Source organism: Gallus gallus, chromosome 21 (genome assembly GCF_016699485.2).
Source record: "Gallus gallus isolate bGalGal1 chromosome 21, bGalGal1.mat.broiler.GRCg7b, whole genome shotgun sequence".
In the NCBI taxonomy this organism is placed as follows: Eukaryota; Metazoa; Chordata; class Aves; order Galliformes; family Phasianidae; genus Gallus; species Gallus gallus.
Window position 1 is genome coordinate 5,902,643 of NC_052552.1, and position 6,511 is coordinate 5,909,153.

Consider the following 6,511-nt stretch of genomic DNA (forward strand, 5'->3'; position numbering starts at 1 on the left):
CTGGGATTTCTTCTTGTGACAGCAGATTTAAACCCATGTTGCCTTAGGTCATTTACAATTATTTTTTAAGGAAATTCATTTTTATCCTGACTTACGTTAGCATGAGTGAGCCCTAAAGAGCAAAGGGGAAGGATTCAGTGTCAGATGTCTCAAAGCTGTAAGGAGTTAACATATTTATAAGCATACTCTCTAAAAGGTACTCAGTAAGGATGTGTAAGGTACCTCATGAATAATTCAACATGTGTATGTACAGCCTGAAGCTGCCTAACACATCCATTCCCCCTGAGAAGCACCGAAGAAAGCAAGGATGGGGGGTGAAGGAAGCTCTGGTCTCATGGGGAACACAATGGAGGATTGCTGAGGTACAGAGATTTTTCTAGCACTGGACTTCAGCCTTTGGTAGTTTGCAAACTAGTAATCAAAATTAGTGCTCACTGAAACACCACTTCTTTCTGTGAATGGAGAGACCAATGAACAGTCAAACCACACTGCTGACCTTTTCACGGCACAGTATGAAGCTGAGGTCTCTACATGATTGGGGCAGAGATTGGTACTTCTCATAAGTGATTTATTTTTCATAGGTAAAGCTCAGGGTAATATTGTCTGAATTTGCCAAAGATGACTTCCTTGGTTTCACTTTTACAAGAAAGATGTTCTGGTAAATGGGGCTGACCTGAAACAAACAGTTAACAAAAGAATGACAAGAAGAGATGTGCAATAAATAATTTCATAGAAAGTGATTTTCCTATTAATTGGTTCACAAAGCCCTTTCCTTATAGAATCATAGAATCATTTGAGTTGGATGGGACCATTACAGGCCTTCTGGTCCAATCCCCACGCACTGAGCAGGGACACCCACAGCTCCATCCGTGCTCCTCTCCATCCTGACCTTGGGTGTCTGCAGGGATGGGGATCCATCATGGCTTGGCTCTGGGCAACCTGTGCAGTGCCTCACCACCCTCACTGTAAAATGAACCGACTCATCAGGGTAACTCTAGTTGTTTGTTTTGGCTCCTTGATGGGGACATACAGTTCACAATGTTAGTGTAATGAATGTCAGATCTAACTCCCAAATCGTGTGCAAGAAACGAGTCAAACTTCTTAATAATAATTCCAGCTCTGCTGGGCCTGAGATAATCTAGCTGTAAGTTAAAGTCAGTGCTGGAGGCATCACTGAAGGTCTGCATAAGTGCTTGCAAATCAGGCAGCTATCTCAACAGAGTTCCCTTGTGGATTCCTGTTCCTGATCTACCACTGAGATCTACCAGTGTGTGTTTCTCTGAAATACTTGCATGTAGAGACCCTGTCACACGCTCTTCCTCTAGTGGCAAACCTGTAGGTTCAGAGAGACTTTCAGATCAGAATGAATGAATAGGGTTTTGATTTTTTTTTTGCTGCAGAGATGTACGACAGTGCATCTGGTTTGTCAGTACTCCTGGTTGCTTCCGTATTGCAAAGTCTGCTTGCAGTCATCAGCACCAACCTCTACTCAGTGTAGTATTTTAGCAACTAAGCTACTAAAAATACTAGGGTTAGAAATGGTCACTGTAATTAAGGTCTTTACTTTCTAACACATTTCACTTTCAGTCATTCTCCTGAACTTTTGCACTTCCCTGTCACTGGGCTGAGACTCCTGGGGATGTCTTTCTGTTACATTTTTATCCTGCTGTTATCTCCACTTATCTCCATTACCTTGGTGCTAACGGATACCCAAAGCCCACAGCTCACAGCACTGAGCTGTGAGTTGGAATCTCTGACCCTGATGTCACACACAGAGTCCTGGAGCTGACTGCAATTGGATTATTGTGCCTATGACCTCATAAGGGACTACTCTCAGCTGTAAGTACCTACACATTGAATCTAACATACTGTGCTTCATTCGTGACTTTAAATGTCCCACATCACAGGTAGCAGTACGTTGGATGACATTTCTGTGTATAGTTTTTCACTGCCAGCCACGAGGGCTTTGGATTTTTAACTGGAGACTGTACAGGTTATCCAGAGAGGTTATAGGGTCTCCATTCTTGGAAGTACTCATACACTGTCTGGACATGATCCTGGGCAATTGCCTTTGGGTGTCCTGCTTGAGTAAGGTGTGGAGTTGGACAAGATCACCTGCAGAGGTCCCTTCCAACTTCAGCCATTTGGTGATTTGGTGATTATGACACAACAGCTTTGAGTTATGCTGTTCCCATAAGGTCTGGGCACAGAGTCAGAGAAGACATAGAGTCTCTGAAATCTTCTCTAGTGAGAGCTGGACTGGGAGACCTTTAAGGGTACCTTCCAAGTCGAATGATTCTACGATTCTTTGCTCTGACACATCACAGCAGAAATCTGTGACAGCTTCTCCTATAGCGAGGAGGGAGCATTTCCAGCAAGTACATTTAATCCTTCCGGAAAGGCGTTTGTGGTTAAATATCTCAAGAATTATTTGGGGAAACATTTGGGGAAACATTTGGCTTGACTTGAGTCCTCACTCAGATTTTTTACAAGCTGTGCAAAGTAGACAAACCATTGTCTGGTGTGTCTAAATTAAGACTGCTTCTGTTAACTTTCCTCGTATTAGCAGTGCATTTCCTGAAGGTTTCATAGTGAAGAGTTGACTGAGCTTGATGCTAATCTTCATGAGAGCTAATGATGCCTTTATCAGTACTTGCATTCTACTTCAGTTTCCTCTACTAATATCAAATACATTCGTTGTTTTTGGGTTTATTTGTAAAAATGAAATGCTTCAGTCAAAAAACAAAACAAAACAACAAAAAAAAAACCCTGTTCTGATGTTTTGAATAAGCATTGGAATTTTCTGAAGAAATGTGGTATTTCCTTCAAACACCTGAATGCCCATGGGCATGGACCACTTCATGGTCAGGGGGTGTGCTCTCTGGATACCTTATGAGAGACAAGAGGTGGACTTTTGGCAATTTGCTTCTGAAAAGAATAAGCATCTTTGCTCACATACATGCTCAACATGCTCTTTTGGAGTTCGTTGCCTCTTACATGCAGCAGTAAACTCATCCTACTTCCTGGCCATGCTATGGAGAGGTGGCTCATCCATCTCTCCGCTCCTCTCACACCTTGGGGTCACCAAGCAGAATTCTCCCCCAGCCTCTCTTTCTCACTTCTCAGCCCTGACATTCTGTTTGCCCCAGGACTCTGGTTGGATTAAATCAGGCCTTGCACACAGCCAATTCAACACCAAGTGTCAGCAAAACCATGTTTGAACAGGGCACCTTCACATGATTTTGACAGACAGAGACCTAAACCTGTCTTCGGTGTGACAAGTCATATTCTTCCCTTCATCGGGACATTATGGGTCAGGGCTGTTTCTCACAGCTTCAGTTTTTCAAAGGCTCTACATCAAAGGTAGCCCTTGGTTTCTGCAGTTTCTTTAATATATTCCACAATGGCCTTGGCCTTGTTAAATCACAGAAACAGTTTCAGCTTTTTTTTTTTTTTAACTTTCTTTTCTTTCTTTCTTTCCTTCTTTTTTTTTTTTTTTTAATCTTTTCATTCTGGGGAAAATAGAAAAGGGAAAGTAGTTACTGGGGGAGGGAAGGAAATTTCTTCCTTTCTTCCATGACATTTCTTTAGTGTCTTGCTTATCAAAGCAGTGGAAGGAACACACCAAGAGAAATGCACGCACAGGAATTAAATGCTTTTTTTTTTTTTTTTTTTTAAATATAGCTTTGGAGATGTTCCTTTGATTCTTTTACTCTCCTACTATTTCCCCCCACCTCTGATTTTCAAATCTGCAACTGGGAAACTGTCCAAAACTGCCCCCGTCACCCATGAAATATACTTTTCATTTTTTTTTTGGCCGTGGGCTCAGAGGAAATTTCTGAAACCCCAAATCTCCTGAATTTGAGACAGACAGATTCTGAGCCCACAGGCACCTGACACAGGTTCGGTCTGTCCTGGGCCTCCTGATTTGAAAGGTGTGAGTAATCTGGCCCAAACCAGCTATGTCATTTTGTGTTAAGACATCAAGTACCTCTTGGTCATTCCTGTCAACTCCCACTTGTCCATAGCAACCCAGACAAGGACATCTTGTCCAGGGTGCCACACACTTCCAGGCAGGTATCTTATGAATTTGCCATCCTTAATCTTTAGCTTTTCATTCTTCACTCTCAACTTGAAACTGAAAGTTTTCCCAGGACTCCTACTTCCACTGTGCCTTATACCACCTCTGCGTTCCAGTCTGAACTTATTTATGGTCTCTGAATACATCCTTAGCTTTTTTTGAGCCATCTGCAATTCTCTCCCTTGTACACCAACTCACAGAGCATCCACACCCCAAATGGGGCTGTGTTAGCAAGAGCACAGCTGGCAGGATGGGGACGGGGCTCTTTACCCCTTTTCTCAGCACTCTTGGGGTTGCAAATAGAGAACTGTGGACAGTTTGAGGGCACTCCAGTATAATGAAGATGTCAGCAAACTCTGTAGAGTCCAGTGGATTGTTGCGAAAATACTGAGGGGTATTGAGGGAACTGGATTTGTTTGACATGACTAAGGAGGGTTATATAACAAAGGCTTGGTCAAAAACCTCAGCCCTATGAGATCTGAAAACTTGACTGCACAAAGGCACGAGAAATCTGAATTTACTTTGAATTTAGCCCTCCTTGGATCAGGAGGGTGGGCTAGAGGTCCCCAGAAGGCTTTTCCATCCTTCCATGACTGCAAAAGTCTAAAATACAAGGAGTAAGGCAGATCACACTCATTAGCCCACGCAGGTACCAGTCTCACAGCTCTTTTTTATACCTGTTTCAGCTATATACCTCATGTGGAATATGTGTAACTGGAGGGTTTGGGTTTCTTGCACGGAATTGGATTCTTATATTGGTAGGAGTTGCTTCCTATAGCACACTGTAAGGATAACTCAAGACCTTCATGGCCATTTCTCATACAAATACAGCGAAGTGAAAGTGCCAGGTAATCACCGTATTTCCTGCAAAATGTAATGTTGCTTGTATTTCTCCCCTGAATGGTACCCAGGTGTTCCTGACGTGGATTAGCTATATGGAGAGTGATGAGAACAGAAGAGTTTCTAGAAACTTGCAGAGAGTAGGGAAGGGGTTATTGCCTTTTTTGATCATCTTGCCATGACAAAATTCCTCCAGCATTTTGTTGTTCCTGTCTGTAGGTACACAGACTGTGGTTCTTCAAACCCAGTCCCAGAAGCTGGCCTGAATCCAGAACAGTTCTGTTTGCTCAAACATGCCCTTGAGCAATTGCTCAAAACCTGTCTTGGACTGAGATCAAGCACTGCGACAGTACATCCTAACCTTACATCTTATCACAGGTTAAACCAGTCCAGACAGGAAAGATATCTCAGTATGAACATTCTGCTTCCCTTCTCCATTCAATCTCTACCTTAAAGCCTGACAACTTCTCTTGATAATCTTTAGGTATTAGAGAAGATTAAATGTTCTCAGACGTGCGCAAATTATTTCAAAATATCAAGACATTACAGCAGGAATTCCCCTCCCCATCTAGGCCTTCCATTCTCCATGCAAGACACAAAGAAAAAAACAGCTTTGCCAGTCCCACCTTTGGTTGCAAAATTCATGTTTGCCTGGATTTAGACCCTTGCTTTATGGCATCTCTCTGTTGCTAGAGCTCAGAGCCACTTTGGGGCTTGTATCGACTGCTCATTAAGGTTTAGCTGGAGGAGGAGACAATTTCAATGTCATCTCCATCTTGTAATGGGCAGAACACGCTCCTGTGAAAAGCCACCAGAAAGATTGTTCGGGATACCCAGATCCAGAGCTAAAAGCTGCTCTGATGAGCAGGGAGAAATACTCACTCTTAGGAGTAGGACTTGATTCAGGAGTTGGACTCAACGATCCTTTAGGGTCCCTTCCAATGGGGGGTGCTCTATGACTCTTTGATTCTAGCATTGTGCTGTAAAGGTTGCCATGGCATTCCTGGAATGTAGAATACATAGGTACAAGTAGAGAACAGGATGTGGCCAGATTGTGTCACCTTCTCACCACAGATCTCAGCTAGGAACTGAGGGAAAACGTGGCTTGCTTCTCTTTGCTGCCCATTGGTTGTAAATGCTGAGTGGAGGTAGAGACACAGGAACCAGAAAGCAGAACTGGGCCCTGTGGGTCTTTGTCATGGGTCTGTCCCACTGAGTCCCCTTGTTACTGCTTTGGACTTGGGAATTTGCCGTTCACTGGTAAAGGAACAAGCTCTTGGGATGAGTGAAATATGCATAAAAGCCAGCATTTCTATCTCCCAAGCTGAAAAACAGGTTTGAACCTGGCCTCTCCCCCACTGGTTGAACAGACACAGCTACAGTGCAAAGGAGACTCTCCTGCCCTAAGACATCTTCCTAATGAGAGCGTGAGAGGTTCAAATAGACTGCAAAATTCCCTGATAAAAAACAAACAAATAAAAACCCACCACCTTTCTTTGATTATTTCCTAGTTAGCTGAAAGCCTTTGCAGTAGCACAAACGTCACAGGAGGAGCTTAAGGCTATAAGGACAGCACAGGGCATCCCCAGC

General features: G+C 43.3%; 1 long non-coding RNA gene across 1 annotated transcript; it reads right to left on the reverse strand.

The window, feature by feature from the left end:
- Nucleotides 1-5,548: 5,548 nt before the first annotated feature.
- On the reverse strand, nucleotides 5,549-5,931 carry LOC101751948. The gene is made up of 2 exons (XR_213558.5): nucleotides 5,804-5,931; nucleotides 5,549-5,719 (listed from the first exon to the last, which is right to left on the reverse strand). It is a non-coding gene; the product is annotated as an uncharacterized LOC101751948 (long non-coding RNA).
- Between the last annotated feature and the right edge of the window lie 580 nt (nucleotides 5,932-6,511).